Genomic DNA, 15,507 nt, shown 5'->3' with positions numbered 1-15,507 from the left:
CCGATTCGCCTCTAAATTCCAAATGAGAAACCGTGAAAAGATATGAGCTACAAATTTAGACCCGTGTCTTCGTAACCGTCACATGTCTGCCAGATTTATACCTAAAAGAAAACGCCTCCGACGCGAACGCTTTTATTGAAATTGGCGCATTACCATAATAATATTAGAGGGATTGTCAGGCATCGACGAAGTGTGAGATCGCAGTATACCCACGCTGCTATCTGCTGAGTGCTGTAATCTGCATACATTTCGTCTCTCGCACCATTGTGCGGGATTCAATTACCCAATCTTATATTTCCAGCTTTGTTACATATCATTTTGGTCTTGGCTCCCGCAATCTGAACGATGATATGCTAAATTGTTACGTATTCTTCCAATTTGTGTAAATGTATATTCACCGAGAGCTGAATGAACTAGGAAACTCTCTGATTCGACGTTTATCAAATATTAGGCTATGGTGACGTAAAATCATAGAAAAATAGAGCTACATTCTGCCTGCCAGTGGCGTCGAAGCCTTGACATTTTGTTAGAAGTTTCCTAACTATCGGGAACTGTGCCGAGAGTTTTATTACCTTTGCTATCTACTGCTGTAGTATGTATAACACAGGAAATAAAAAATCTGATTGTCTTTGTAAATATCAGCAATAACATATGGACGTAAATCCATATATCCATATATAATATCATAAATGCGAAAGTGTGTCTGTCTGCCTGTCTATCTGTCTAACTTAAACTAAAATCTCAGTTCGTACATTCAACTTTCAAGCAAAAACTATTTCGTAATAATATCTACCAAGAATAGAAATCACAACAGGCCAAACGCGTCGCGGCACGGGACGAGATCGTATTTCACCGAGGCCTGGTCCACGTCGCGCGCCTTCCATCCCTCCATTACTCATAACCAACAAAAAGGAGCCCGGGAAAAGAATAAACACAACTTACAGCGGAACAAATGGCAACACTTTACGTGTCTCACAATTTAAACGTCCCCAAGAAATGGGATCCTCGCTAATGTAACTATTTGTCTTGGCTAAATGCCATATGTATGTAAGTTACACAACTTACAGAACATAGAAAAACAATTTACTTCAGAGTTGATTTCTTCGTCAAAATGTGTAAAGGAGTTGTTAATTATTTTTATTGAAAATGGAACAATACTATTTAAAGCTACAAACATAAAACTAGTCTTATCTAATTACCAATGGTACCAAGAACACTAGCTGCATTTCCGTGTTGAATAGCCAAGCTGATCCTTTGCGCAAAATTTGAGCTAGCCGTTTTGTAACCAGATGAGGCAATTAACCACGGTGGATTGTCTCGTAATTTTTTTAGTACTAAGACTCCTTGGCCCCAGGATCTTCACGGCCAACGGCACAGGGATACTTCTCAATGGTTAACAGCTGGGTCACCGGTTTCATCATATTCCAGCCCTTAGATACAATAGTTTTTCATTAGTTTCTCATTTTATGCCCCGTGTAGGTAATAATAAAATCGACAAATGTATAATAAAACACTTTATATTTTTACCACATAAAGTGAGAAAAGTAAATTTAAAGAAGGATCTAAACAAAACTTGAAATTAAATTTTTCCTTGTCCCTTTTTAACTCGTCCGCGTGTAACGTTATGCCAAAATTACACAAAAATTAAGCACCGTGATTCTACAAGCTTCTCAAAATTCATTAAGAGGGCTCTCTCCGTCACTCGTTTCATACAATCGTAGTTCCAATTTCATTTGAATATTAAGCAACCAAAGTCCATGAAATTTTGCAGACATATTCTAGAAACTAATATCTATGTCTGTGGTTTTCCAGTTTTCTGTTAAAATATTCGGTTTCAAAGTTACGCGGTCTTAAAAATTTTCATACAAATCTTTGAGCCCCTGTAATTTTAAAACTATATATTTTTAGTAAAATCTAAAACACCACAGACACAGATATTACTTTCTAGAATATGTCTGCAAAATTTCATGGACTTTGGTTGCTTAATATTCAAATGAAATTGGAACTACGATTGTATGAAACGAGTGACGGAGAGAGCCCTGTTAACAACAAAAAGTAAGGCTACAATAATTAAAATAAAAGTTGTGGACATTGTTTTTTTTTTGCGACTCTTTTATCATCAACACAATTACTCGAAACAGAGGCAATGGTCAAATACAACGAGGCAAAATGCCAAGTGTGGACATCAGCTATCTTTTGTGTGTTGTAACAAAATAATCTTGCAGTTGAAATAAAAAGGATATATCGACTGCGTTATTTTAGTTTGTTTGCCTGCAGAGAAAAAGACTGTCTTGTTCGTTTTTAGGGTTCCGTATCTCAAAAGGTAAAAAAGAACTCTTATAGGATTACTTCGTTGACTGGCTGTCTGTCTGTTAAGATCCGTCAAGAGAATCAAAACCTATAAGGCCTTGACCAAAACCTTTGAAAATCATGAAATTTGGCAGGTAGCAATGTCTTATAGATAGTACAAGTACCTATCTAAAGGGCAAAATCCGAAAAACGTCAATTTGTGGTCATAGTCATAAAAAAAAAATTAAAAGAGTTAAGTGGATATTTCTTGTACGGAACCCTTCGTGTTTGAGTCCGACTCGCACTTAACCGGTTTTGTTGATAAAGAAACAATACTTGATCTAGATATTTTAAAGGTAGGTTATATGAGAATAGAGTGGGTTGGCTTTTGGGGAACTTTTCAAGCAACTCATCGATACGTATTATCGCAAGCGAAAGGCCCCATTCAATCTGAAAGATAAAACTAATCTTTAACCTCCTAAGCTATTCTAGTAAGTGCCTTTCATCTTAGATTTCATCAGTGCCTCTATTTGCTAGCCTCTGTTCGCTAAATTCTATCTTCTAGGCACTGAAATAGTTCGCTAAAATAACTTTATTCAGCGTATTTGTCCATCCATTATATGCGTACAAAATGACATCTATTTTTTTGTGCCGATTCAAAGCATCTCACCGAGCGTACTGGTAAAATTGTCACTTGATGGTCTTCGTGTTGACACTAAGTTGACAGATGTCTCACCACTAACGCATAGTTCTGAGTACGTTCACATGACGCAGTGAGCATGTGAGCAGTGCTATTAGCGTCAAAATGGCGAACATCAAGTTTTTTCAAAAGTCGGCAATCGCAAGTCCAGCATGCTTGTATTAATAGTAGAGGTCAGTGCTCCTATGTATCTCCCTACTTGTATAACGTTAACCTTGACACTGTATGAAGTGATGTCAAAAAACACTATAAAATTCATTTCGATTAAAAAAAATTAATCGGGAACTCTTAGATTTTGAAAAGTAGTCTTAAATCTGCGTCTGCCATGCAAGCTATTTCTGTACCAACGCCAAAATTGGTTAAAGTTTAAACGGATGGGCCGTGAAAAGTTTGCAGACAGACATACACACTTTCGCATTTATAATATAAGCTCTAGTAATTAGGTATGGATCTGAGATATTATACTCTTCTAGAAAATTTTTTTGCTAATTTTAATATTCGACTCGCGTGTTCTTGGCAGCTTTGTCAAGACATTGGCTCCCCCTTTCGGGGCAAGGAGGGGCGGAAGAAGCTGAAAAATTTAAGACTGCTTTGTCCGAGCCAAGTCTCGCGCCGTTGACCCAGTGATTTAAGAAGCTGTTCTCCACCGAAACGTATTTTCCGGCTTAACGACGTAGTTCGTACTTCGGTGCGGTTGCGACCGTTCGCTTCATGCTGGATTCATCTGTTATTTGAACTTCACTTTGAAGTTTTGACGTTTTTATTAAAAGCTTGGCCTTTATTCTTTTGTTTCACAATAAGTACCTACTTTGTCATTTACCGACATCAAAAAAAGAGGAGGCTCTATATTCATCGGAATTTTTTAGGGTTTCGTACTGTAGCAAGCAAAGGAATCCTTTGGTATAAAATGCAACGCATAAATGCTGCTAGCTACGGAGCGTTCACGTTATAACGAAAGTGTAGTTAGTCAAGTCTATCTATTCTTTCTACCTTTTCACGGCCTATTCGTTTTAAAACCGATTTTAGTATGGTACAATGATAGCTTGCATTCTGGATATAGGCTACTTTATATCCAGATATAAAGAATTTATACAGATTTTGAAAACCTAAGTCTACGCGGACAAAATTGCGCGTATCTTTTACTTTAATATAAAAAGGTCGTAGTAAATAATGCTGAGTGAATTGTCAAGAAATAACTCGGTGTAGGTGTTGTTGCTCGTAAGGATGTAATGTAAATAGGCACAAACAATATAATTTACCCAGCAATAGGCCGAATTTTGCCCAAAATGCTCGAACATGGTCCCTTAGTACGGTTACCAAGGGAATACAATAATACTACACAATAATTTGGTCTCACTACTTAATTGCCTTTTCCGAGCCTCGAAGACGTTCATTATTTTCATCCTGTTCTAACAGGAAAAATCTTCTTCTTATTATTGAGTAACTATTTGTAACTAATTTGGTTTCGGTTGAGTAGATTTTTTGAAGATCTTTGCTATGAAGAAAATCGTTATGCAAAAATATCAATTAAGTAGTGTATAAACTCAGATGTTAACAATGCAACAATTAAAATAGCAGTACAACAATTTTGTATGAAACACCTTTTTCAGAGCACTTACGTACCCATACGTCCATTTCAGTGTCATAGATAAAACAAGTGTAAATAAAAAATTTATAACACCCCCGACAAGTGAAGGTTACAGTAACTAGAAATGAGCTGATAACTTTCAAACAGCTAAACCGATTTTTTTGGATTATAGCTAAGAACACTCTCGATCAAACCACCTTACAACCAAAAAAAAACTAAATTAAAATGGGTTCATTAGTCTAGGAGCTACGATGCCACAAACAGATACACACGTCAAACTTATAACATCCCTCTTTTTGGGTCGGGGGTTAATAAAGACATTTCATTTCAAGGTTTCCAAAAGGTAACTCGAAGTTCAAAAACTGCACTACTCAATCAGCAATAACTCAAAACAAAAAGAGTACCACGTTCCACCGTTTTACATTTCCTACAAAGATATTTACGTTGGTCCGTAAACGCAAACGTACTGGTCAGGAATGCCCGTGCCTAAACTGATTTACTATTAGGTCCAATTCGGCCGAGTTTCTTGAAAAGCGGCCAACAAGCTATTCTGGTTGCATTTTGCTTGTTTTCGCATTAGAATCGGCTGTGAAGTTTATTTTAAAGGATCAATCGACCATTGCAAAAGCAAACGATGCAAATTCTTTTGACTGGTAGGGATAACAATTTAAATGCTGTGGTGAAAATGAAACTAATGTGGCCAGCCAATTGCGAGTTAGACTCGCGCACCGAGGGTTCCGTACTCGGGTAATTTTTCCGACATTTTGTACGATAAATCAAAAATTATTAGGCATGCATAATAATAAATAAAAATCTGTTTTAAAAAATACAGGTAAATCCCTTTCATATTGGTATCGTTATCCACTACTTGGTATAGTTATCTTACTTTGCAAATTGAAACACTTTACTTGTGCTATAACACCTACCTGCCTGCCAAATTTCATGATTCTAAGTCAACGGGACTTATAAGTAATTTTCTTGACAGACACAATGGACGGACGGCTGGACAGACAAACAGACAGACAAACAACAAAGTGATCCTATAACAGAACGGAACCCTAATAAATACACTCAAAGGTACTTGCTTTAGAAAACATACTCGAGTACAATGCCCCACAATAAATTCTTCACAAACACAAGGTGGTAAAATGAACAATGCAAATTGCAATTTAAAAGGCTCCACCGTTTTTCCATTCTATCGCAATACTCTTTCAATGCTTGAAATTTCAATAACAGGCTTTGAGTAACCATTAGAAGAGGCAAAAGCGGGCGCCCCTAAGGTGTCGGTTTATGAAAAGAGTTTCTTTTCATCTTGCTTATTTATTTCACTTTACCTTTGTTTGAGTATAACTTTTTATCCATTGCATTTCTGAACAAACAGTAAATGAGCAATGATTGGTATTTTTAGGGTTACGTAATTTAGAAATAAAGTAAAGCTATTTAAGAAAATAGATGAAAATTGGCTTTAACAATATTTACATACACAAACTTTTACATAATATTAGTATGGATTTAGTAGAAAAGCAATTTTATCAATATTATCAATTAACTAATCGCAAGATGTTTGTGTTATCCGTATAATTGAGAAATTCTGATCCCTTCCGAAGATCGTCGACAGATTTACCTTTAAAAGGAGTCTTTTGAAGTATAAAAAATTTGAAATGAGTCAGAGTTGACGAAAATATGAATTGACATCGTCAAAGAAAAAATGTTTTATTCAAATTGAAAATCTTCTTTGAAGCCTGTAAAAAATATATTTCTAGTAAGAAAACATATTTTACTTACCTAGGTAAAAGCAGAAACTACAAATTACTCTACTTTGAGTTGACTAGAACACGAAAGTGGCCTCAATATTGCTTGTAAATTACTTCTAAATATAATATTTGCTAGAAATAATTTTCCCGCAGTCATATTTACCTACTCATATTTATAAATTGAGGCAAAAACTCAGTCAATACGACACGATTTTTATTCTAAAACTAACATGTTCTACATGTTCAAAAGGAGCAACCGTTACTCTGAGAAAGTCCCATCATACACAAGGAATAAGAAGCTTAATATTGTATAAAATTGGCTAAACCAGATAAATCTGTGGTACCGCCGTACCGTATCGCTTGCAAATGATTATTATTGAATGGGACGGAATAACGTTCCGTCCCATTCAATAATAATCATTTGATGCCTTAGACATGATCTTCGTCTTACTTATATTCATTTTAGACTCACCTGTTGGAAAACTCTGCTAAGGTCATAAAGAATTCCAGAGTCTCTGCCATAAAGAGTATGTCATTGGCAAATCGACCATACGATACACCTATCGTATCGTTATCGTGAAAAGTTAAGGGAGTCAATTTCAAAATACTGTCAATTCTAAGCCATGGCTTTGGCCATGATATTTGCATTTCAAATTAGGAATTTCAAATTTATATTTTAGGCATATTTAATGACGTTTTAATGGATTAGGGGATCGTTATTATTAAGTAGGGGCGATTCTAAAATCGATGATTGAGTACGAGTAAGTATTGATTTTTTGCGGGACAAAAAGTTGCCTATATATCCATCCCCGGGATGCAAGCTATCTCTGTAGGTACCAGATTTCGTCAAAATCGGTTAAATGGATGGATCACGAAAAGCTTGCAGACAGACAGACAGAGACACTTGCGAATTTATAATATTATTACCTACGTATGAATTAATTAATATAAAAATCAAAATACTACCTATTCAAAAATCAATTACTTGGCTATCACCACATGTTCTACTCATGTGGCTCTACTGTCTGCTAAAATAAAACGAGAGAGACTAGGTATTTGATTTTATTTGAAACAATGATAAAACAAGTTTATCATAACACATGTTTTTGACAAGTTTTTTCGAAAACCGACAACTTGTTTGTTAGTGTAAACATGGCATTAGAAGTATCTTGTTATCGTCTTTGAATAAGTAGGTAGGTACAGCTACTTCTTTTTTCTCTGCCTTACATATTTTATAACGTTCGAGCATCGTTTGAGCCTTTTAACCAAAAACGTGTTCCTAGAAGCTTTTGAAATTGCTTACTTGTCAAGAACATTGAAAGAAAAAATAAAAGTAATCGTCTCGTATTATCCTTGTAAAAAGTCTGTATTAATAAAAATGACTACCTTGGTAAAATAGGTCAGGAAATTCTTTTCATTTCAAAATATTTTTTAGTATAAACAAAATTGCAATTCGCGTTTGTAAGTGAATTAATTTATAACTTCTAACGGCCGAAATTATTATCAATCTATATGTGATTTGTCAATAAGTTCATTAGCAACATGGATGGATTTGATTGGCATCATTTTCTAAGTCAAAATAGGCCATGTAATTTTTGAAAAATAATTGCTCAGTAATAAATATGTAAATAGGATAAATAGCAAATATACAAAAATTAATAGCGATTCGAGCGAACCATTCCTGTCTGTCGGACCTACTCATAAATGCAAGCAAGAGAATTAATCTTGTTCAACTATTAAAACATTAGACTTTACCTAAAACTTTCATATTAAAGAAACATAAATACAAGTGTAAATTAAAAAATTTCAACACCCCCGACAAGTGAAGGTTACAGTAACTAGAAAAGAGCTGATAACTTTCAAACGGCTGAACCGATTATCTTGGACTATTCCGCGCCTACGATCCAAAGTATCCGAGTTTTCCTAAACATCATTTTCAAATAAATAATTATGTATCTAGGCAACGTCCATCTTGACAGCTTGACATTTGTCAATTGACATAATATTATGAACCTAACGGTTATCTAACCTTCTTTTCTACAAGAAAACTAGAAAAGAGCTGATAACTCTTAAACGGCTGAACAAATTTTTTTGGATTATAGCTAAGAACACTCTCGATCAAGCCACCTTTCAAACAAAAAAAACTAAATTAAAATCGGTTCATTAGTTTAGGCGCTACGATGCCACAGACAGATACACAGATACACAGACACACAGATACACAGATACACACGTCAAACTTATCCCCCCCCCCTCCCCACTCTTTTTGGGTCGGGGGTTAAAAAAGGCCCTAAAGAGTCATGAGTGAAGCAAAAAACCAAGTTACTTTAACAAGACCTTCAAGTGATAAAGTGCATGTTTCCAGACCACTGAATTGGAAACTCGTAAACACATCCTCTCATCTTTATTCCGCTGTATGTGCGATATCGCCGCGGGTACAAGTCTAACATGTTTTAAAAAGTGCATTTTTCGCTCGAATTTTTTACACAGACTCTCTGTTAGTAAGGAAGGACTTATATGAATACTTTTATGCTAAAACTGTGGTGCAAAATTTCGATTTATTTTGGATCGCTTTAGACTCTGTATTGATATTATTGTCTCAAGCTCTAACCCAATAAATATCCAACCCGAAAACATTTTAAAGAACAGAATAGAATAGAAATTCTTTACTTGCATAATGTGTGTTGCAAAAGATGATTCTAATTATTACAAAGTTCAACATATTAGCCGTAGCGGCGTAACTACAAATATTGTGGTAGTTAATTATAAATCAAATGTCATTATTTCATAAATGATTTTTGTAGATTTACATGCAGTTTGTAAAATGACACGCATTAATTTATTATTATATTCTTTATATTTGGATAATCAAATTGATCTGGAGTTTATTTTTTAATTATTTTTTATATAATACGTAAACAGATAATAACCTAAAGTATGATATTATGTGAGGTTAGTCGGTAATGCTTTAATATGTAATATGCATACATATATACTTTTCGTTCATTTTGTTGTTGAAACAAATTTGTTTTTAAAATCATACGTCCAATTTTATAGGCGATACTTAAAGCATCATTGCATCTGTTGTAAGAAAATATAAAAAAATAGCATGATAATATAGGCACCAAGGCAGAATAAAACACCCATTGTCTAACATTCCTTGACATCGCATATAATGTTTTTAGGTTACTGTAATACAGATGTAAGATGTGAAGTAGCCAGTTTACATTGTTGCACTAGCATTCCAGTTCAGTGATCTAAACTGGAGTTGTGTAGCGTTATAACCTTATATAATTAACCCCCGACCCAAAAAGACGGGTGTTATAAGTTTGACGTGTGTATCTGTGTATCTATCTGTGGCATCGTAGCTCCTAAACTAATGAACCGATTTTAATTTAGTTTTTTTTTGTCGGCTTGATCGAGAGTGTTCTTAGCTATTATTCAAGAAAATCGGTTAAGCCGTTTGAAAGATATCAGCTCTTTTCTAGTTACTGTAACCTTCACTTGTCGGGGGTGTTATAAATATTTAATTTACACACAAGTTTATATTATACTTCTATTTTTCATGATTCTGAAAGTTTTTCTGGTTGCTTGTCTGTTTAATTCCTTACGCTTACTTTCTAACCGATTTCAACGTTTGGTACAAAGCTTGAAGATGACCTAGAGAGAGAAACATTTTATTTTGCACAAACAAAAGTTTAAAAATACACGCGGACGAAATCCCGATCAAAAACTAGTTGCATATTATATAACTGGAATAATATAGATGACGCCATCTATTACAGTCAAGCGCTAGAAGGAACATACTGGATCCAGTGACTGTAATAATGTGAACAGATAATGTATATTATGTTCGCAAAACAAAGAACTTTTTTCCCGCACATACATTTAAATGGGCTTACCACAGCCGAAAGAATTCCATATATTTCCCTTTTTGTAGGCGAAACGTTGACGTCCGTGTCCACCCAACGCCTGTCTTTATAGAATTTTCAACAAGAGCCGGGCAAATGTTTGTACAAATGTCCGGTATGCTTCGTGTTTCTATTCCAGATATTGTCCTTGTTAGGTGCGGTTTACATGCGGTCACTTGAATTAGTATCTAGCCGGAAATGTAAACGTACGGACTACAGAGGCGAATTCGTATTAATACTGATTGATATTAGTGATGGAAGTATGAATGAATGAATGAATGAATATACTTTTATTGTACACCACAAAATTAGTACAGAAAAACACATACAAAGCTCAACAAAATATAGGTACAATTTGGCGGCCTTATCGCTACCTAGCGATCTCTTCCAGGCAACCAAAATGGTCCAAAGGATATAGCTATAGATATTAGAGGTAGGTGGTGCAAGTATACATTTATATATAATATTAGAATAAATAAATACATAAAACATGTTAAAATTTAAATAATGTACTACTATAAATAATAAAATACATAATATTTTAAATAATGAAGTAGTGTGAAATTGGAATCTTTCTCTGCGTATGACCATCCACATGGCTGAGAATGTTGGTATATGCCACAGCATAGGTACCTTTTTTAACACGATACTACCTAGACGCTGTAACTTAGAAAACCCTGAGGAAAAACATCCCATGTTTCCATTCCAGTAAAATAAAGGATTTCAAATCAAAAGCCTAAGTCCACGCTGAAGAAGACACGAGCAAACTTTAATTATGAGTTATTTATGTCATTAGTGTCCAGCGACTTCTGCAACTGACTAGAGATACTCAGTCCAGGTAAACTAAATGAAAATTCATGCCATCATGTGAGCCTATGTTTAAATATTTGTTTTGCAGTTGTCTTAAGGTCTTTGTTTGGGACAAGTAGGAACGCTGACACGCCTGCTGCCAGTCCCGTGTCCAATTTAACTGTCCTGAAGCTCGAACGCAGCAAGAATGGTGCGTAAGCGAGCTTTAATAACGTAGAGCTACTAAATACTATATAGAGACTGTACGTCTCTCTACGTGATGAAATTAGAAATGAGGAGATCCGTAAGAGAACCAGTGTTACCGACAACTGGTACAAAGTGGCAATGGGCAGGGCACATAGTTCAATAAGTGCGAAAAACCGATATACTTGAGGTCTCAAGTTTCTAGAATTGCGATCTCGCATTGGAAGGCGTCGTGTCGTGTTGGTAGACCCCTCACTAGGTCACACGACATCAAACATCGACATACGCATATACAATTATAAATTAAAATTTTATAAAACCCTCGACACTTTTTTAATAGAATTTGGCTGAACACTAATTTGTATTGGTAGTAATAACCGATCTAATACGAAAACTTGAAAAGAGCTTATAACTTTCAAACGGCTTAACCGATTTTCTGGTATTATAGCTAAGAACACTCTCGATCAAACCACCTTTCAAACAAAAATCTAAATTAAAATCGGTTCATTCGTTTAGGAGCTACGATGTTACAGACAAATACACAGATACACACGTCAAACTTATAACACCCTGCTTTTTGGGTCGGAGGGTTAATTAATGCGAAAGTGCGATTCTTGGTTCGTTCTACTATCTCGTTGCCACGAAGAAATGAATCGACTTGATTTTTGGCATGGTAATAGCTAAAGATCTGGAAAGTAACATGGGTACTTTTTATACCGGAAAATCATAGAGTTCTCATGGGATTTTTAATCCATGCGATTATAGTTAGTTATACTTTATCGTTATGAGTGACAAATCTAGGAGTTACCATTATGATTCATGACAATTAATATTGCGCATCGAATAAAGTAATACAGATAGTTAGATTTTTATGAAACGCAGACCTGTTGATGAAAAAAATAATTTAAAAAATACAACAAGTAAACTATGTGGTTAAAAATATCCCAGATAGTTTATTTTCTTTTCTTCGTATATAGGGCAATTGAAAACTGCACCAGCGAGCCGGTCCAATAGACAATGCGAGTCATCTGCAGGAACTGTCGTGACGTTAGAGCACACTCGATGTGCCATAGACATTCTACCTATTGGTTTAATACAATACGGGGCCAAATGCTATCGAAAAACCTAGCAGTCTGTTTTTCAATTGAATTCTTTTTTTAGTTTTATTAAAACTTGCTGTGACATTTTGTTAACTGGTTTAAAATAATAATTATGTATTATAATTCTATATAAGAAAGTTATAGTTCGAAAAAGAAAAAATTGAAATTTTAGTTAGTGTCGAATTACATACTTGGTTTTGAAAGCGATTCTTTTAGAAAACTAGTCGACCAATTCACTTATCTATTTCATAATTTAGTTTTTTTCTTAACTTTAGTTTTCTTCCATAATTTGAGAATTTATTGATGACATAGTACCTGCACCGGCCCATATTATAAATGTGAAAGTGTGTTTGTCTGTCGGTTTGTTCTTCAATCACGGCACAACGGAGCAACGTCGTGATTTTTTGGATGGGTGTAGTTCCTGGAAGCTGGAAAGTGACAAAGGCTATTTTTTATCTCCAAAAATTAAATATTTCCCATGGGATTTTTAGAAACCTAGATCCTGATGAAGTCGCAGACATCAGCTAGTAACTTCATATTGAATGAAGTTAAATAAATGCTGTTCATTGTTCTGATTATGAGAATTGAAATTTAGGATTTTTGTAAGGTTTCGTACCTTAAAAGGAAAAAGAACCCTTATAAGTCACATTACTGTCTGTTTGTCTGTCTGTCCGTCTATACGTCAGTCCATCTGTTCATCTCTCCGTCTGCCCGTCTCTCCGTCTCTCCACCGTGTCTGTCAAATAAACCTATAGGGTACTTCCCTTTGGCCTAGAATTATGAAATATTGCAGGTATTTAGGCCTTATTATAGCACAAGGAAAAAAGGAAAAATCCGAAAACCACGAACTATAGATGGCGCAGTCCATCATTAACTTGCAGTTTTCTATATAAAAGTGATCGGTATAGGTATCGTGTACGATGGTACGGAACCCTACGTATATGAGTCCGACTCGCACTTGATCGGTTTTTTGCGAAGCGTTTAGTATTTTTGTATTAGCTTAACTATAGAATGTAACAGTAAGCTTACAGTATGCTACGTAATATTGCTTACATAGTGTTTCTAATATTCAATGAGCACTTACACAACTATCTCACGAGTTGATTCGGAGCACGTTCGAGGTGTCTTAACATCAGAATTGTTGCGTCCTGTAGCGCCCTCTACGAGTTTTGATACTTGCACTACAACTTCTGCTCTTCTTCGAACTTTAGAAGTTCTCATAAGACTTAACTGAATAACTTAATTTGGGTCAGAATTTTGTTCAAATGAAATGTTTTGAAGACTTTATTTAAGTTTTAATTAGACTTTATCGAAATGACTATGACATTGAAGTGAGCAATTTTTTTGCGACGCTTTTACTGTTTTTAACCCCCGACCCAAAAAGAGGGGTGTTATAAGTTTGACGTGTGTATTTGTCTGTGGCATCGTAGCTCCTAAACGAATGGACCGATTTTAATTTAGATTTTTGAGAGTGTTCTTAGCTACAATCGAAGAAAATCGGTTCAGCCGTTTGAAAGTTATCAGCTCTTTTCTAGTTTTCTTATAGAGGTTTTTGTGTCGGGGGTTTTTCAAATTTTGAGTTATTGCATAGTTTAACCATAGATGTACCCAGTAAGCTTACAATATGCTACGTGATATTGTTTACATCCTGTTTATAATATTCAATGATCACTTACACAAATATCACACGAGCTGACGCCGAGCACGTTCGCACGAGCAGGTCTCAGGCCACCTCTTAATTTTTTTTAATTAAAAAGTACATTCAAGTGTTATATCTTTTACGTTGGTATGCAACATTTTGTATGCGGCTCCGACTCGTGTTCGACGGTTTTTTTGTATAATTGCTGTTATCTAACTACTCGTATTACTCCAGTTATTCGGGTCACGTTGTAACCGTCTCAAAACATCTGGATTATTGCGCCCTGCAGCGTCCTTGGCCAGTTTTAATACTTGCAGCTCGACCGCGGCTCTTACTCTGACTTTATAAACCCTTGTATTGCCCAACTTTTCAACTTAGTTCATTGCGCTACGTTACGAAAATTCCAAACGCTATTTTTAGGGTTCCGTATCTCAAAAGGAAAAACGGAACCCTTATAGGATTGCTTTGTTGTCTGTCTGTCTGTCCGTCTGACCGTCTGTTGTATCTGTCAAGAAAACCTATCGGGTACTTCTCATTGACCTAGAATCATGAAAGGCAGGTAGATAGGTCTTACAGCACAAGTAAAGAAAAAATCCGAAAACCGTGAACATCACAAAAAAAACATCACAAAAAAAATCGCAAAACCGATTTAATTTAGTTTTTTTTTTGGTTGAAAGGTGGCTTCGCTTGATCGAGAGTGTTCTTAGCTATAATCCAAGAAAATAGTTTCAGCCGTTTGAAAGTTATTAGCTCTTTTCTAGTTATTACTGTAACCTTCACTTGTTAGGGTGTTACAAATTTTTAATTTACACTTGTTTCTGTTTGTAGTTGGTTTTTTTAAAAGTATTTTGGGTAGTCCCTTAACACAATCTTAGAGTAGGTACTGTCAGAAGATCGGGTGGAGCTGCTGGTAATCCGCCATGCGCTCGGATTTGAGCGTAAAGCTTCTAGTAAAACGTAATAACATTTTTATAAAATATTCCGTATATTTGTAATCCCCATATAGATGTATTTCTGTTATAGGACAGTATATATTATTTTGTGTGTAGTAGGTATACAGAGTGGGGAAAGTGGGGATCATTATTCGTGACGCTAATCTCTCGGTAGGTCGGTAGGTACTAGCTGTATGTATTAATGTGAAAATGTGTTATTTTTCGCTTTAAATTTCGCGAGAAACTGAAAAATTACATACGCCATCTTCATAATTATTAGGTTTTCTCTATTTTATTATATTTTATCTACTACAAAATACATTAAGTCATACAAAATCTACCACTTTATCAATTATGTTAGGGTAGAGTTACCTGAGTCATTTGAGTTCAGCTAATAATTAAAAAATACAATATCAAACAATATTAACAAGCATGTAACAAAAATTTCATCAACTGGGTTCAGTTTTCCATCCATTGCCTCTCAAAACTAGATTTGATTGAACAGATTTTGTATTTAACATCGAGTCGAAAGTTTTATTTAGTTTTTGAAATTCAACTCGAAACAAAACTTTTAATTGATAGAGTCGTTAAAGCTTTTACA

The 15,507-nt window shown here is 35.1% G+C and overlaps 1 long non-coding RNA gene across 1 annotated transcript; it reads left to right on the top strand.

Annotated features, from left to right (window-relative positions):
* The first annotated feature begins 3,003 nt into the window (after nt 1-3,003).
* Nucleotides 3,004-14,930, top strand: LOC123865984. Its single transcript, XR_006796100.1, has 3 exons — nt 3,004-3,062; nt 3,420-3,424; nt 14,919-14,930. It is a non-coding gene; the product is annotated as an uncharacterized LOC123865984 (long non-coding RNA).
* The last annotated feature ends 577 nt before the right edge of the window (nt 14,931-15,507 follow it).

This window comes from Maniola jurtina, chromosome 6 (assembly GCF_905333055.1).
Source record: "Maniola jurtina chromosome 6, ilManJurt1.1, whole genome shotgun sequence".
NCBI lineage: Eukaryota > Metazoa > Arthropoda > Insecta > Lepidoptera > Nymphalidae > Maniola > Maniola jurtina.
This window is presented reverse-complemented; position numbering and strand designations above follow the sequence as displayed.